This window comes from Abramis brama (assembly GCF_963993115.1).
Source record: "Abramis brama genome assembly, chromosome: 1".
In the NCBI taxonomy this organism is placed as follows: domain Eukaryota; kingdom Metazoa; phylum Chordata; class Actinopteri; order Cypriniformes; family Leuciscidae; genus Abramis; species Abramis brama.
The window spans coordinates 79,522,257-79,541,007 of record NC_139963.1 but is presented as its reverse complement, the minus strand read 5'-3'; the positions used below and the strand labels follow the sequence as shown (position 1 = coordinate 79,541,007).

Here is an 18,751-nt window from a genome sequence, read left to right as displayed (position 1 = left end):
TATTAAACAAAATATAGTAATGCCTATCTGCCGTGCACAAGCTCATGGACTGAGCGTGCAGCGGCACAGATGCGCAAGCTGGTCGAGCACATCCCTTTTCCACAGACACCAGTGGAAATGTTGTAGTTCGGTCGGATGTCAACGGCAAAGAAAGTAAAACGAGGCATGTAGCTTATTAACGTTTACTGATGGTGTGTGAGAGAGAGAGAGAGAGAGAGAGAGAGAGAGAGAGAGAGAGAGATCGAGAGAGAGAGAGAGATCGAGAGAGAGAGAGAGAGAGAGAGAGAGAGAGAGAGAGAGAGAGAGAGAGATCGAGAGAGAGAGAGATCGAGAGAGAGAGAGAGAGAGAGAGAGAGAGAGAGAGATCGAGAGAGAGAGAGAGAGAGAGAGAGAGAGAGAGAGATCGAGCTGCACTTCCTCACAGAATGCCAAAAATATAAACACATCAGAGACCACTACTACCCCAAAATTAATAAGATATTTCCCCAATTTAACACCTGTAATCCAACCCAAAGACTCTGTTTCATTCTTGGCGAAGAAGCCACATGTTCCAATATAGCTGCAAGATTTGTAGCATCTCCTGAGGGACGAGCAGAAAGAAGCAAATATCCAATAAACACACTCACTCACAGCCCAAAAACACACCCCGTTAGATACACACAATGTTCAATTCTAAGTTCAGTTGTTACATGATTTCTGTATTATAATATTTTATTTATTCATTATTATTATTATTCTCTATTTATTTTATTATTAATATTTTGTTATTTTTTGCTATATCTAGCCATTAATATATGTAATATTGTCTTTCTTATTTAGTTTTATTAATTATTTTCTGTACATGGACTTTACTAAATGTTCATGCTCTAAATCATTTTCTGTGGTTTTAATGCTTTGGCAATAAAAAAAAAATATTTTTTTTGTCAAGCCAATAAAGCTTTCTGAATTGAATTTAATTGAGAGAGAGAGAGAGAGAGAGAGAGAGAGAGAGAGAGAGAGAGAGAGACAGAGAGAGAGAGAGAGAGAGAGAGCGCACTTCTGTTGAATGCTCTTGATTGCTGATTGTTCACTCAGCACACGTGTTATTTGGATTAAAACTAAATTGTATATGAAAGTAAAGGTCCTCTTTTGCACCTCGCTCTTAAATCACTAATTTGAAAGCGAAAGTAAAATGCGTACTCGTATAAGTTGAGCTTCCATAGGAGTGAACTGAAAACGCTCACTCTGCGCCAATGGACACGCACCTTTATGAATGAATGCCCGTGCACATTTTACTTTAATATTGTGTGTTTGTGTGGATATTGTGTGCATGTGTAGATATTGTGTGTGTGTGGATAGTGTGTGTGGGGGGATAGTGTGTGTGTGTGGATACTGTGTGTGTGTGTGTGTGTGTGTGCGTGTATATATTGTGTGTGGATATGGTGTGTGTGGATATAGTATGTGGGGGGGGATATTGTGTGTGTGTGTGTGTGTGTGTGTGGATATTGTGTGTGTGTGTGTGTGTGTGTGTGTGTGTGTGGATATTGTGTGTGGGGGGATATTGTGTGTATGTGGATATTGTGTGCGTGTGTGGATATTGTGTGTGGGGGGGATATTGTGTGTGTGTGTGGATATTGTGTGTGTGGATATTGTGTGTGTGTGGATATTGTGTGTGTGGATATTGTGTGTGTGTGTGGATATTGTGTGTGTGTGGGTGTGTGGATATTGTGTGTGTTCAGTCTATAGTGTTTCATTGTGTGTGTGTGGATATTGTGTGTGTGTGGATATTGTGCGTGTGTGAACATTGTGTGTGTTCAGTCTATAGTGTTTCATTGTGTGTGTGTGTGTGTGTGTGTGTGTGGATATTTTGTGTGTGGCGGGATATTGTGTGTGTGGCTATTGTGTGCGTGTGTGGATATTGTGTACATGTGTGGATATTGTGTGTGGGGGATATTGTGTGTGTGTTTGTGTGTGTGTGTGGGGGGATATTGTGTGTGTGGATACAGTGTGTGTGTGTGGATATTGTGTGTAGGTGGATATTGTGTGTGGGGGGATAGTGTGTGTGGGGGGATATTGAGAGTGTGTGTGTGTGTAGGGGGGATATTGTGTGTGTGTGTATACAGTGTGTGGGGGGATATTGTGTGTGTGGATATTGTGTGTGTGTGGGGGGATATTGTGTGTGTGTGTGGATATTGTGTGTGTGTGGATATAGTGTGTGGGGGGATATTGTGTGTGTGGATATAGTGTGTGTGGATATAGTGTGTGTGTGGATATTTTGTGTGTGTGTGGATATAGTGTGTGTGTGGAGGATATAGTGTGTGGGGGGATAGTGTGTGTGTGTGTGTGGATACAGTGTGTGTGGATATAGTGAGTGTGTGTGCGCGTATATATTGTGTGTGGATATGGTGTGTGGGGGGATATTGTGTGTGTGTGTGAATATAGTGTGTGGGGGGGGGGATATTGTATGTGTGTGTGGATATTGTGTGTGTGTGGATATTGTGTGCGTGTGTGGATATTGTGTGTGGGGGGGGATATTGTGTGCGTGTGTGGATATTGTGTGTGGGGGGATATTGTGTGTGGATATTGTGCGTGTGTGTGTGGATATTGTGTGTGTGTGTGTGTGTGTGGATATTGTGTGTGAGTGGGGATATTGTGTGTGTGTGGATATTGTGTGTGAGTGGGGATATTGTGTGTGTGTGGATATTGTGTGTGGGGGGGGATATTGTGTGCGTGTGTGGATATTGTGTGTGGGGGGATATTGTGTGTGTGGATATTGTGCGTGTGTGTGTGGATATTGTGTGTGTGTGTGGATATTGTGTGTGAGTGGGGATATTGTGTGTGTGTGGATATTGGGTCTCATTCATGAAACACGAGCAGAACGAATTTTTGTGTAAATCGTGTGTAAAGTGGTTCTGGCGTAAATTTTCGGATTCATTAAAATGTTCGTATTTCCCAAATGTTAGTTGGTACGAAAGAAATCTACACCTGCTCCCAGCCACGCGTAAATAGTACGTTTAACATCCGAACGTTTTGCTCATTAATAAACTGCATTTTAATTCAACGTAATCGGGTACATATTTACACAGCATTTTGAAAAAGTATTATATATAGTAATTACATACGGTTTTTCTTTTTACTTGTATTACGAGAGCCAGTAATAGCATCTGCAAACGGAACACAAGTCCACAAGTTTTTTTTATTTTTTTATATTCAAGCTGTTTTTTTTTTTTTTTTTTTTTACAAGTCCGCAAGTTACAAGTGTTGCAGTCAAGCTTCATGTCGAACCATTTTCTTTTCACTTCTGGGACTGTTCGATTAAAAGATGAAACTCCATTAACTGCATCTGTAATATGCTGCCAAGCCTTTTTACCTAAAGCATGTAGCCTATTACCTAAAAAAATCCTTTTTTTTTAGGACCTGATACGCCACTATGTACGCTTGAAAATAAAATGTGGCGTTTTGAATGAACTTCTGATAATAAAACTTCAATTTCTGCATCTGAGAAATTTCTCTTCTTCATTCGCTTTTTTTTTTTTTTTCTTCCAAAATTATACATGTAATAATACAATAGCATTCGCTTTTGAGAAGACATGTTGAAATCCTTCGTTTCGTGTCATAATATGATGCCCATATATAGCTGTCAGTCGGTTTTAATTGGCGGGATTTATGGTAATTGAGAATGAGCGTGCACGCGCGTCCCATTTACGAGTGATTGGAATTCATTAACCCACACACACATTTCACTATCAAATCTGACGTTTACGAAGTATTTGTGAATCAGGAGAAGAATTTTCGGGAATGTCTCTTTACGCGCAAATCACTCACATATTTACTCGTATATTTACGAATGTTTCATGAATGAGACCCATTGTGTGTGTGATGGGAGGTATTGTGTGTGTGTGTTGGGGGGTATTGTGTGTGTGTGGATATTGTGTGTTTGTGTGTGTGGATATTGTGTGTGTGATGGGAGGTATTGTGTGTGTGTTGGGGGGTATTGTGTGTGTGTGGATATTGTGTGCGTGTGTGGATATTGTGTGTGGGGGGGGATATTGTGTGCGTGTGTGTGGATATTGTGTGTGTGGGGGGATATTGTGTGTGTGGATATTGTGTGCGTGTGTGTGTGTGTGTGGATATTGTGTGTGAGTGGGGATATTGTGTGTGTGTGGATATTGTGTGTTTGTGTGGGGATATTGTGTGTGTGTTGGGGGGTATTGTGTGTGTGTGGATATTGTGTTTTTTTTGTGGGGATATTGTGTGTGTGTGTTGGGGGGTATTGTGTGTGTGTGGATATTGTGTGTTTGTGTGTGTGGATATTGTGTGTGTGATGGGAGGTATTGTGTGTGTGTGGATATTGTGTGCGTGTGTGGATATTGTGTGTGGGGGGGGATATTGTGTGCGTGTGTGTGGATATTGTGTGTGGGGGGATATTGTGTGTGTGGATATTGTGTGTGTGTGTGTGTGTGTGGATATTGTGTGTGAGTGGGGATATTGTGTGTGTGTGGATATTGTGTGTTTGTGTGGGGATATTGTGTGTGTGTGTGTGTGTGTGTGTTGGGGGGTATTGTGTGTGTGTGGATATTGTGTTTTTTTTGTGGGGATATTGTGTGTGTGTGTGTTGGGGGGTATTGTGTGTGTGTGGATATTGTGTGTTTGTGTGGGGATATTGTGTGTGTGTGTGTTGGGGGGTATTGTGTGTGTGTGGATATTGTGTTTTTTTTGTGGGGATATTGTGTGTGTGTGTGTTGGGGGGTATTGTGTGTGTGTGGATATTGTGTGTTTGTGTGGGGATATTGTGTGTGTGTGTGTGTTGGGGGGTATTGTGTGTGTGTGGATATTGTGTGTTTGTGTGTTGGGGGGTATTGTGTGTGTGTGGATATTGTGTGTGTGTGTGTTGGGGGGTATTGTGTGTGTGTGGATATTGTGTGTTTGTGTGGGGATATTGTGTGTGTGTGTGTTGGGGGGTATTGTGTGTGTGTGGATATTGTGTGTGTGTGTGTTGGGGGGTATTGTGTGTGTGGGGATATTGTGTGTGTGTGTGTGTTGGGGGGTATTGTGTGTGTGTGGATATTGAGTGTGTGTGTGTTGGGGGGTATTGTGTGTGTGTGGATATTGTGTGTGTTTGCCCTCATCAGAAAAGAGGACTTTGGTCCACTGTGCTTTGTTGAATCCAGAGTGAACGCTGCCGTCTACCAGGACATGTCCAGAGCACTTCAGGCTCTTCTGTGAGCAAGGGTTAGCACTAGGGTTTCTATTTTCTCTTTTACTGTATATGACACTGTAAACACCCAATAACCCTTCTCTTTAAAGGCTTCATTTATGTCCCGATGACCGGCCCGTTGCATTATGATTGAAAGCAGTATCAATAAAGTCACAAATGTGATGTGCAGTCAGGCTCGAGTGTGCGCGCGCGGTTTAGACGAGTGTTCTCACTGATACGCTGGCTGTGATTCGCAGAGTTCTGTCCAGTTTTATAGTCTTGATATTGTTTCTTATTCTAAAGTGGTGACACCACTGGTTATGTATATGATATTGCATTTCCGTCAACAGATCCTCCAAAACATTACACAATGCACCAGTGTATAGTTACACACACACAGAAGCTAACTGGGCCTCAATCCAGATTCACTTCACATCTGCAATCTGGAATATCTCTATCAGTGATCAATGCGTTTCATAATCGTGTCCAATAAACACAGCATTCAGTGTGCAGACGGTGTTCACAACTCAAAACGCACACCTCAAAGCACACAACTCAGAAACGCACACAACTCAAAACACACAACTCAAAGCACACAACTCAAAGCACACAACTCAAAGCACACAACTCAAAGCACACAACTCAAAGCACACAACTCAAAGCACACAACTCAGAAACGCACACCTCAAAGCACACAACTCAGAAACGCACACCTCAAAGCACACAACTCAGAAACGCACAACTCAGAAACGCACAACTCAGAAACGCACAACTCAGAAACGCACAACTCAGAAACGCACAACTCAGAAACGCACAACTCAGAAACGCACAACTCAGAAGCCCACAACTCAGAAACGCACAACTCAGAAACACGCACAACTCAGAAACACGCACAACTCAGAAACACGCACAACTCAGAAACGCACAACTCAGAAACGCACACAACTCAGAAACGCACACAACTCAGAAACGCACACAAGGGCGATTCCACAGTTTCAGTGAAACGGTGTAATTAAATAATACCCCGTTGTTGTCATTTTTTAACTTTTAGTTCACTATTTTGTTAATAGATGTAAGAAATAATAAAGTTACTTTTATCCCACTAAGCCTTGGCATTATCGTGTAATGAGACTTTATTTTATTTCCGTCCACAGAAATTGCGGATGTCAGGGTGGGACATTCAGTGCATCTGGTTTTTCCTAAGTCATTTCTTTCATTTCCTTTAATAAAATCATGAATTTTGGCGCATGACATTTATTTTTGTGTGTCTTCTACAAAATACTACTAACACTGAAAGTATAATTCCCCTAATCCACCACGATGCCATGGAAACATTCACTAACGTTCGTTACACTTTCAGAAATAAGATTGTCTCGGTCACGGTCGCTCTGCGTGGGAGGAAGAGGAACAGGATTTCACGGATTTCGACGAATGTGGGTACGTTTGTGGATTCTGTCCAAAAGGTTACGAACATTAAAATGATACGAACGTGGTAAACTTTGGTTAAGTAAACATTAAATAGGATCATTGTGGTGAGAAAGGATAAGAGTGTGCAAGTCGGATGATTGCGAGTGGTTTCGGACCGAAAGCGTGTTCATCGTGAAAGAGCATGAATGGTGGTTTTAGACATTTTGACAGATTCTGCACATCTTGTTCATAAATTAGACAGAAATTTTCAGTCTGTCCAACTTCGAACGTTGTTTTCTGCGCATTTTTGACTCAATAAGCTGGTCATGAAAGTCAACATCGTCAATGACATTTTTTCTGTTTTTTTTTTTTTTTTTCTGTCCAATGCTCGTAAGAATATAGCTTAGGCTGTCGAAGTTAACACGTTAATAGTGCGTTAACACAATCTCACTTATGCCATTAGAATAAACTGTCTGGTTTTTAAACAACAGTGAACTGGGCATGGTGAGGAAATGGTATTATTTTGTGTTACACAGGCAATCTTGCAGGATTGTTTAATTTTTAAATATTCAATTTTCCGTCTACGTTACACACGTTTGCACACTTGTAGGAGTTCCTTTGTCTTCTACATTTGGCGAATAAATTTGAAAAATGCACCTTTAAGTTTATAGAACAGATAATGTTAGATGGGTTAGGGTTAGGGTTTATAGAACAGATAATGTTAGATGGGTTAGGGTTAGGGTTTATAGAACAGATAATGTTAGATGGGTTAGGGTTAGGGTCTATAGAACAGATAATGTTAGATGGGTTAGGGTTAGGGTTTATAGAACAGATAATGTTAGATGGGTTAGGGTTAGGGTCTATAGAACAGATAATGTTAGATGGGTTAGGGTTAGGGTTTATAGAACAGATAATGTTAGATGGGTTAGGGTTAGGGTCTATAGAACAGATAATGTTAGATGGGTTAGGGTTAGGGTTTATAGAACAGATAATGTTAGATGGGTTAGGGTTAGGGTCTATAGAACAGATAATGTTAGATGGGTTAGGGTTTATAGAACAGATAATGTTAGATGGGTTAGGGTTAGGGTCTATAGAACAGATAATGTTAGATGGGTTAGGGTTAGGGTTTATAGAACAGATAATGTTAGATGGGTTAGGGTTAGGGTCTATAGAACAGATAATGTTAGATGGGTTAGGGTTAGGGTTTATAGAACAGATAATGTTAGATGGGTTAGGGTTAGGGTTTATAGAACAGATAATGTTAGATGGGTTAGGGTTAGGGTCTATAGAACAGATAATGTTAGATGGGTTAGGGTTTATAGAACAGATAATGTTAGATGGGTTAGGGTTAGGGTCTATAGAACAGATAATGTTAGATGGGTTAGGGTTAGGGTCTATAGAACAGATAATGTTAGATGGGTTAGGGTTAGGGTCTATAGAACAGATAATGTTAGATGGGTTAGGGTTAGGGTCTATAGAACAGATAATGTTAGATGGGTTAGGGTTAGGGTTTATAGAACAGATAATGTTAGATGGGTTAGGGTTAGGGTCTATAGAACAGATAATGTTAGATGGGTTAGGGTTAGGGTTTATAGAACAGATAATGTTAGATGGGTTAGGGTTAGGGTCTATAGAACAGATAATGTTAGATGGGTTAGGGTTAGGGTTTATAGAACAGATAATGTTAGATGGGTTAGGGTTAGGGTTTATAGAACAGATAATGTTAGATGGGTTAGGGTTTATAGAACAGATAATGTTAGATGGGTTAGGGTTAGGGTCTATAGAACAGATAATGTTAGATGGGTTAGGGTTAGGGTTTATAGAACAGATAATGTTAGATGGGTTAGGGTTAGGGTCTATAGAACAGATAATGTTAGATGGGTTAGGGTTAGGGTCTATAGAACAGATAATGTTAGATGGGTTAGGGTTAGGGTCTATAGAACAGATAATGTTAGATGGGTTAGGGTTAGGGTTTATAGAACAGATAATGTTAGATGGGTTAGGGTTAGGGTTTATAGAACAGATAATGTTAGATGGGTTAGGGTTTATAGAACAGATAATGTTAGATGGGTTAGGGTTAGGGTTTATAGAACAGATAATGTTAGATGGGTTAGGGTTTATAGAACAGATAATGTTAGATGGGTTAGGGTTAGGGTTTATAGAACAGATAATGTTAGATGGGTTAGGGTTAGGGTTTATAGAACAGATAATGTTAGATGGGTTAGGGTTAGGGTCTATAGAACAGATAATGTTGGCCACCCTGCCTGCATGGAAGCCCTATACCAGTTTTGTGAACCACACACAACGCATGACTCATAACTATACCAAATTAAGAACAGAGCAAAACATGAACTGGGATTCAACCAGAATTGTATTAAACTGAATTAGATTAAGTACACTTTATGCTTGAACTCCATGTTACATACTTTAAATTTTACATCAACTCAACTTTGATCAAAGTTTACTAGTTTGCCATTGCCAGACTGATCCTGCCTTTCACACAGCTGTACCCCAGAGGCTTTCCCAGGATGCTGACCCAGGAATATGGCTTTCTCCATGAGGACTGATTTTGCAGGCTGTTGTCCTTGCAGTTAGGCCTAACTGTGGAATCGCACACAACTCAAAACACACAACTCAGAAACACACAACTCAAAACGCACACAACTCAAAACGCACACAACTCAAAACGCACACAACTCAAAACGCACACAACTCAAAACGCACACAACTCAAAACATACAACTCAGAAACACACACAACTCAAAACGCACACAACTCAAAACACACAACTCAAAACATACAACTCAAAACATACAACTCAAAACACACACAACTCAAAACGCACACAACTCAAAACACACACAACTCAAAACACACAACTCAAAACACACACAACTCAGAAACACACACAACTCAAAACATACAACTCAGAAACACACACAACTCAAAACGCACACAACTCAAAACGCACACAACTCAAAACGCACACAACTCAGAAACACACACAACTCAAAACATACACACACAACTCAAAACATACACACACAACTCAAAACGCACACAACTCAAAACGCACACAACTCAAAACACACACAACTCAAAACACACACAACTCAAAACACACACAACTCAGAAACACACACAACTCAGAAACACACACAACTCAAAACGCACACAACTCAAAACGCACACAACTCAAAACACACACAACTCAAAACACACACAACTCAAAACATACAACTCAGAAACGCACACAACTCAAAACACACACAACTCAGAAACACACACAACTCAAAACATACACACACAACTCAAAACATACACACACAACTCAAAACGCACACAACTCAAAACGCACACAACTCAAAACGCACACAACTCAAAACGCACACAACTCAAAACACACAACTCAGAAACACACAACTCAGAAACACACACAACTCAGAAACACACACAACTCAAAACGCACACAACTCAAAACGCACACAACTCAAAACGCACACAACTCAAAACACACAACTCAGAAACGCACACAACTCAAAACACACACAACTCAGAAACACACACAACTCAAAACGCACACAACTCAAAACGCACACAACTCAAAACGCACACAACTCAGAAACACACACAACTCAAAACATACAACTCAGAAACACACACAACTCAAAACGCACACAACTCAAAACGCACACAACTCAAAACGCACACAACTCAGAAACACACACAACTCAAAACATACACACACAACTCAAAACATACACACACAACTCAAAACGCACACAACTCAAAACGCACAACTCAAAACGCACACAACTCAAAACGCACACAACTCAAAACACACACAACTCAGAAACACACACAACTCAGAAACACACACAACTCAAAACGCACACAACTCAAAACGCACACAACTCAAAACACACACAACTCAAAACATACAACTCAGAAACGCACACAACTCAAAACACACACAACTCAGAAACACACACAACTCAAAACGCACACAACTCAAAACGCACAACTCAAAACACACACAACTCAAAACACACACAACTCAAAACACACACAACTCAAAACACACACAACTCAAAACACACACAACTCAGAAACACACACAACTCAGAAACACACACAACTCAGAAACACACACAACTCAGAAACACACACAACTCAAAAGATACAACTCAGAAACACACACAACTCAAAGCACACAACTCAAAAACGCACACAACTCAAAAACGCACACAACTCAAAAACGCACACAACTCAGAAGCACACACAACTCAGAAGCGCACACAACTCAAAACATACAACTCAGAAACACACACAACTCAAAGCGCACAACTCAAAACGCACAACTCAAAACACACAACTCAAAACACACAACTCAAAACACACAACTCAGAAACACACAACTCAAAACACAACTCAGAAACACACACAACTCAAAAACGCACACAACTCAGAAGCACACACAACTCAGAAGCACACACAACTCAGAAGCACACACAACTCAGAAGCACACACAACTCAGAAGCGCACACAACTCAAAACATACAACTCAAAACGCACACAACTCAAAGCACACAACTCAAAGCACACAACTCAAAGCACACAACTCAAAACATACAACTCAAAACATACAACTCAGAAACACACACAACTCAAAGCACACAACTCAAAAACGCACACAACTCAAAAACGCACACAACTCAGAAGCACATACACAACTCAGAAGCGCACACAACTCAGAAATGCACAAACACACACAACTCAGAAACGCACACAACTCAGAAACGCACACAACTCAGAAACGCACACAACTCAGAAACGCACACAACTACTCAGAAGCACACACAACTCAGAAGCACACAACTCAAAAACGCACACAACTCAAAAACGCACACAACTCAGAAGCACACACAAAACTCAGAAGCGCACACAACTCAGAAATGCACAAACACACACAACTCAGAAACGCACACAACTCAGAAACGCACACAACTACTCAGAAGCACACACAACTCAGAAGCACACACAACTCAGAAATGCACACAACTCGAAGCACACAACTCAGAAACGCACACAACAACTCAGAAATGCACACAACTCGAAGCACACAACTCAGAAACGCACACAACAACTCAGAAGCACACACAACTCAGAAGCGCACACAACTCAGAAGCGCACACAACTCAGAAACGCACACAACTCAGAAACACACAAACACACACAACTCAGAAACACACAACTCAGAAATGCACACCTCAGAAATGCACACAACAACTCAGAAGCACACACAACTCAGAAGCACACACAACTCAGAAGCACACACAACTCAGAAGCACACACAACTCAGAAGCACACACAACTCAGAAGCACACACAACTCAGAAGCACACACAACTCAGAAGCACACACACAACTCAGAAGCGCACACAACTCAGAAACGCACACAACTCAGAAACACGCAAACACACACAACTCAGAAAAACACAACCGGCTCATATTCCTTCACATCTCAGAGGAATCTGCTCAGAGACATGTGATCTCCCAGCATGCACTGGTCCAGAACGGTCACATGACACACGGCACAACACTCCAACACATTCACTGCCAGCAACAGCTCACATTAGTCATCAGAAACTGAATTCCAGACACAGAAATGGAGTTTTGGCAGATTTAGATGAAAACAGTGAAATGCACACAGACATCAGAGGTCTTTACTATAAACCCTTTACCAACCACTGCACATCTTCCTTCTGTTATTCTCAGTGTTGTGCTCTGTCTGTTCTCTTTAAAGCAGGACTGATTCTGATTGGCTGTCGGTGTTTTTATCGTTCACCAGCTCTGACAGTGTCGTTCCTCTGTGTTGTTATGGTAACAGTTGTGTTGTGAAGACTATTCTCGTAGAGAGAGCGACTGTAGTCGATTAACTGGCGTTATCTAGATCTGCTAACTCCACAGTAGCAGGACTGGACTGGGTTAGGAAGGGTTATTACACACCAAGAACCATCACTATAACCACAACTGTAACAATCACTGTAACGATAACTGTAACGATCACTGTTACCACAACTGTAATGATCAATTAGGGCTGGGCGATAAAACGATAACGATAATTATCGCAATATAATTTTTCTCGATAAAACGATATCAAGAGTCCGATAAATGTTCGATAATGTTTATGCGGCAAAAGCGGAACGAAACTCATTTGAACCGCGCGCCACACGGACCATTAATCCGCTAGGCTCAGAGTCCGCTCGGCAGCGCACCGCTAGCTCACGAGAGATGATGCGTTTACTCTGATCGCTCTCGCTCACGAGATCCAGCGAGAAGCGCCTGAGTTCAGCGAAGAACACACACACGTGTCTCCGTGATTTACACCGGTGTAAAGGCAGAGGAAACACACACACACACGTGTCTCCGTGATTTACACCGGTGTAAAGGCAGAGGAAACACACACACGTGTCTCCGTGATTTACACCGGTGTAAAGGCAGAGGAAACACACACACGTGTCTCCGTGATTTACACCGGTGTAAAGGCAGAGGAAACACACACACACACGTGTCTCCGTGATTTACACCGGTGTAAAGGCAGAGGAAACACACACACACACACACACGTGTCTCCGTGATTTACACCGGTGTAAAGGCAGAGGAAACACACACACGTGTCTCCGTGATTTACACCGGTGTAAAGGCAGAGGAAACACACACACACACACGTGTCTCTGTGATTTACACCGGTGTAAAGGCAGAGGAAACACACACACACACACACGTGTCTCCGTGATTTACACCGGTGTAAAGGCAGAGGAAACACACACACGTCTCTGTGATTTACACCGGTGTAAAGGCAGAGGAAACACACACACACACGTCTCCGTGATTTACACCGGTGTAAAGGCAGAGGAAACACACACACACACACACGTGTCTCCGTGATTTACACCGGTGTAAAGGCAGAGGAAACACACACACGTGTCTCCGTGATTTACACCGGTGTAAAGGCAGAGGAAACACACACACGTGTCTCCGTGATTTACACCGGTGTAAAGGCAGAGGAAACACACACACACACGTGTCTCCGTGATTTACACCGGTGTAAAGGCAGAGGAAACACACACACGTCTCCGTGATTTACACCGGTGTAAAGGCAGAGGAAACACACACACGTCTCCGTGATTTACACCGGTGTAAAGGCAGAGGAAACACACACACGTGTCTCCGTGATTTACACCGGTGTAAAGGCAGAGGAAACACACACACACACGTGTCTCCGTGATTTACACCGGTGTAAAGGCAGAGGAAACACACACACACACGTGTCTCCGTGATTTACACCGGTGTAAAGGCAGAGGAAACACACACACGTGTCTCCGTGATTTACACCGGTGTAAAGGCAGAGGAAACACACACACGTGTCTCCGTGATTTACACCGGTGTAAAGGCAGAGGAAACACACACACACACGTGTCTCCGTGATTTACACCGGTGTAAAGGCAGAGGAAACACACACACACACGTCTCCGTGATTTACACCGGTGTAAAGGCAGAGGAAACACACACACGTGTCTCCGTGATTTACACCGGTGTAAAGGCAGAGGAAACACACACACATCTCCGTGATTTACACCGGTGTAAAGGCAGAGGAAACACACACACACACGTCTCCGTGATTTACACCGGTGTAAAGGCAGAGGAAACACACACACACGTGTCTCCGTGATTTACAACGGTGTAAAGGCAGAGGAAACACACACACGTGTCTCCGTGATTTACACCGGTGTAAAGGCAGAGGAAACACACACACACACGTGTCTCCGTGATTTACACCGGTGTAAAGGCAGAGGAAACACATACACACACACGTCTCCGTGATTTACACCGGTGTAAAGGCAGAGGAAACACACACACGTGTCTCCGTGATTTACACCGGTGTAAAGGCAGAGGAAACACACACACATCTCCGTGATTTACACCGGTGTAAAGGCAGAGGAAACACACACACGTGTCTCCGTGATTTACACCGGTGTAAAGGCAGAGGAAACACACACACATCTCCGTGATTTACACCGGTGTAAAGGCAGAGGAAACACACACACACACGTCTCCGTGATTTACACCGGTGTAAAGGCAGAGGAAACACACACACACACGTCTCCGTGATTTACACCGGTGTAAAGGCAGAGGAAACACACACACACACGTGTCTCCGTGATTTACACCGGTGTAAAGGCAGAGGAAACACACACACACACGTCTCCGTGATTTACACCGGTGTAAAGGCAGAGGAAACACACACACACGTGTCTCCGTGATTTACACCGGTGTAAAGGCAGAGGAAACACACACACACACGTCTCCGTGATTTACACCGGTGTAAAGGCAGAGGAAACCAATGGCTAATTTGGCTAATTGGCTAATTGTAATAAAACTCAGACAGAATATTACATTTTACCAAATAAAAATGAGGTCGTTGCATTTTTTTATCAGCACTCTGGGGGGGAAAATCAATTCACATGAATCGCGATTCTCTCTTCCGCCGATTCGAATCGATTCACAAATTTCAAAAATCAATTTTCTACATGTTTAATAATGTGATGATGTCAGTTCAGAGACGCGGAGGAAGGGTTACGAGTGAATACTCGACTACAGCAGGTCATATCAATATCAATAGCCAGAGAGCATGTTGAGTTAGTCGAGCTTTTCTGGCGAGAGAATGGACACGTCCTGCATCTGAGGGACAGTAATAAACACTGAGAACGCTACCCCCGTAGCTCTAGCGATCGCCACTGATCAGAGCTGCGTTTCCCCGAAGCATCGGGAGCTTAGCCTGATCGTAGAGCGATTACCGCCCATCAGCTTACGCTCACGCTGAGATCCAGATGATGCTCTCTTCCTCTGTCGACGTGATCTCTCATTCTGATGATGCCGAAGCGCGACTCTGAACGCTAGCTTAAACTGGCGCAGTTATGAGGTGTGTGTCGCGCTCGACTGGGACTAGCGGCTGCTGTTCATTTCTCTGCTGCTCAACGCTCCATTCTGAGTCACATTTCTATTCGACACATGCATAGATTTGATCAGAGATTTTAAATCTTGCATATATCGAATTTAAATTTTATTCAAAATCGGGATTCCAAAAGATCCCAGCCCTACCGCACTCCAGGGGGAAGCACACGTTTCCCAGCATGCCTCTGGATCAGACCACACTCCAGGGGGAAGCACACGTTTCCCAGCATGCCTCTGGATCAGACACACGTCACCCATCTACGGCGTTTAATTAGCAGTCTGTAATGAGGCTCTTTAATGGCATCATTAGTCATGTTGACACGTGTCTGTTTCTCTCACACAATACCTGTGTGTGTGTGTGTGTGTGTGAGTGTGTTTATGAGTGTGTGTTTCTCTCACACAATACCTGTGTGTGTGTTTATGAGTGTGTGTTTCTCTCACACAATACCTGTGTGTGTGTTTATGAGTGTGTTTCTCTCACACAATACGTGTGTGTGTGTGTTTATGAGTGTGTGTTTCTCTCACACAGTACCTGTTGTGTGTGTGTGTGAGTGTGTTTATGAGTGTGTTTCTCTCACACAATACCTGTTGTGTGTGTGAGTGTGTTTATGAGTGTGTGTTTCTCTCACACAGTATCTGTTGTGTGTGTGTGTTTATGAGTGTTTCTCTCACACAATACCTGTGTGTGTGTTTATGAGTGTGTTTCTCTCACACAATACCTGTGTGTGTGTGTTTATGAGTGTGTGTTTCTCTCACACAGTACCTGTTGTGTGTGTGTGTGTGTGTGTGTGTGTGTGGGAGTGTGTTTATGAGTGTGTGTTTCTCTCACACAATGCCAGTGAGTTTATGAGTCTACGAGTCCGTTAACCAGTGAGTGTGTTTGTGAGAGTGTGTGATCCGTTATCCAGTGTGTGTGTGTGTGTGTAAAAATGTGTGTAATGCATGTTTGTGTAATGTGTAAGTGTATGTATTTGTGTAATGTGTGTAATGCATGTGCGTGTAATAATGTGTGAGTGTGTGTGTGTGTAATGTCTGTGTGAGTGTAATGCGTGTATGAAATAATGTGTGTAATAATGTGTGTGTGTGCATGTAATAATTTGAGTGTGTGTGTTTAATGCTATTTACAGTTTCAGGACTAGTTTAATTTGACATCTGTCATTATCTGAGATTTTTTTCCGAGGCTGAAATAATAACAATAACAACAACAAAGATGATGATGACGATGATGATAAGGAGTTTGCAGTGCCACTATCACTGTGGGTGTGTGTGTGTGTGTGTGTGTGTGTGTGTTCATTAACTGAAACCAGAATGTGTCGTTAATGCTGGAGCTCCGACATGATATTGACGGAAACATCTAGAACTCAAACCTCCTCCATTCTCTTCTATTCGCCTGGTTCCTCACAGCACATTAGCATTAGCTCTTTAGCATGGCTCAGATTTGCGCACAAACACCGAATAAACGCGTTCAATCCGCAGATTTATGAGCGCGTCAGAGGAGCGAGCGCGACACACATCGACGCTCGCGTTCCCTGGGTATAAACGCGTTCCTGAGGCGAATCGCGAACACGATGAGCGGATCCCTGATGCTGCAAACACACAACAACGCCACAGTAAACACACACACACACAGATGTCTGATAATGTGGTGTTTTTTACCGGACAGGCCCGTCTGATGTCCCCGGGCTCGAGTCCCGTGCTCCCCCGCTCCCCTGCACCGATCCGCGGCTCCCGCGCCGAGCTCACCCGCCTCACGGAACCGACCGGGCCTCGAACTCCACCGACACGGAGTCGCTAGCGTTTTTTTCCCTTTTGTCTTTCTCTTTCTCGCGTCAGGAACAGCGAGAGGAGCTCGAGCGGTCCACGCGCGCCCCCCCCCTCACGCGCGCACCGCATACATCACGCACGCGTCTGACGCGCACATCTGAGGAATCACATCATCACACTCGCACAGAAACAACGCTTTACCTGGAACCGTTCTTTGCACAAAAGGCTCTTTATAGTGGAGAAATGTCATTAAAACGCTCTGACCGCGGAGAAGAACATGTTCACTGTTCTCTGTGGAGCCTGAAATGGTTCTTCTATGCTGAGAAACAGCTTTATTTGTAAGAGTTTTCAGTCATGATGGTGAATCTATCGCTTGTTTGGACGAGAACAGCTGCAGTTATTACTAATGTGTCTGTCAAACATCTGCTCTTATATGTACACTAGCGCGCTAAAGTCTTTACATATTCGAGCCGATTAATAAACGGAACCGTATATCTGAGGGAACGCTTCTGGAAGAACATGATCAGATGTGGGCGGGGCTTGATCGTGTCTGTGTGGAATTGATTGGCTGGTTGTGGTTTGCTATTGGCTGATCTCATGTGAGTGACAGTTACACTCTCGTCATCAGAGAAGAGAAGAGATGCTGCAAGAGGAACTTATTCTGATTCAAGATGATTAAAACACCCATAAATCATGTATAGTGAACACTGCAATATTCCATAAAATAAAGCAATAAGGCCCATGAAGTTGTTAGGCAGGGTTAGTTTAAAGTTGTTAGGCAGGGTTTAAAAACCCCTTCTAAATGCACTGTAAAACACGGCTTCAAGGGGCGTACTGCTTTTATAAAACGGTTACTCCATAAAAATATTCATTTTAGTATTTATTTTATTCGTAAAAAAAATATAACGTTATAACACATTTATTCCTCCGCCAAGCAATGTAGTTCCAAAGAGGTTGCCAAGCAACACGCAGCAACAAAGCATCACAAACGGCAGTTTGCGCAGTAACACATTAGTGTAATGTGGTCACAGGTGTGTGTTTGTGGAGTAACACTAGTGTAATGCGGTCACAGGTGTGTGTTTGTGGAGTAATTTACAACTGCCTCGAAAGCGCCTCAACCGAACAGAATCAAGGACCGGAACTCTCCGTTTTATAAAAGAAAACAGACATTTGATGTCATGCTGACTCTGTGCTCGGCTCTGATTGGCTGAGTGAATGGCGCGCTCGTGTCGCTCACTCGATCAAAGAAACCGTTGATTAATAATGCGCGCTCCTGCATCGACTCAACAATAGCGCGTGCCGCCGCGGTTGCCGTAGCAACTACAGGCCACACATTCACACACACATCAATGAAAACACGACCTGTGTTCTGCTTGCGTCAGTATCC

The 18,751-nt window shown here is 42.9% G+C and overlaps 1 protein-coding gene across 3 annotated transcripts in view; it reads right to left on the bottom strand.

Moving 5' to 3' along the window:
- Positions 1–17,846, bottom strand: part of tcf20 (transcription factor 20) — a 28,233-nt gene extending 10,387 nt beyond the window's left edge. For 2 of the 3 annotated variants that reach the window (XM_084116002.1, XM_084116004.1), the window contains exon 1: positions 17,257–17,846. The gene's annotated coding sequence lies outside the window, so the exon portion shown is untranslated. Of the gene's footprint in view, positions 1–497; positions 5,967–17,256 lie in introns of those variants that run through there. The other variant, XM_084116003.1, reaches the window with a different exon arrangement.
- Between the last annotated feature and the right edge of the window lie 905 nt (positions 17,847–18,751).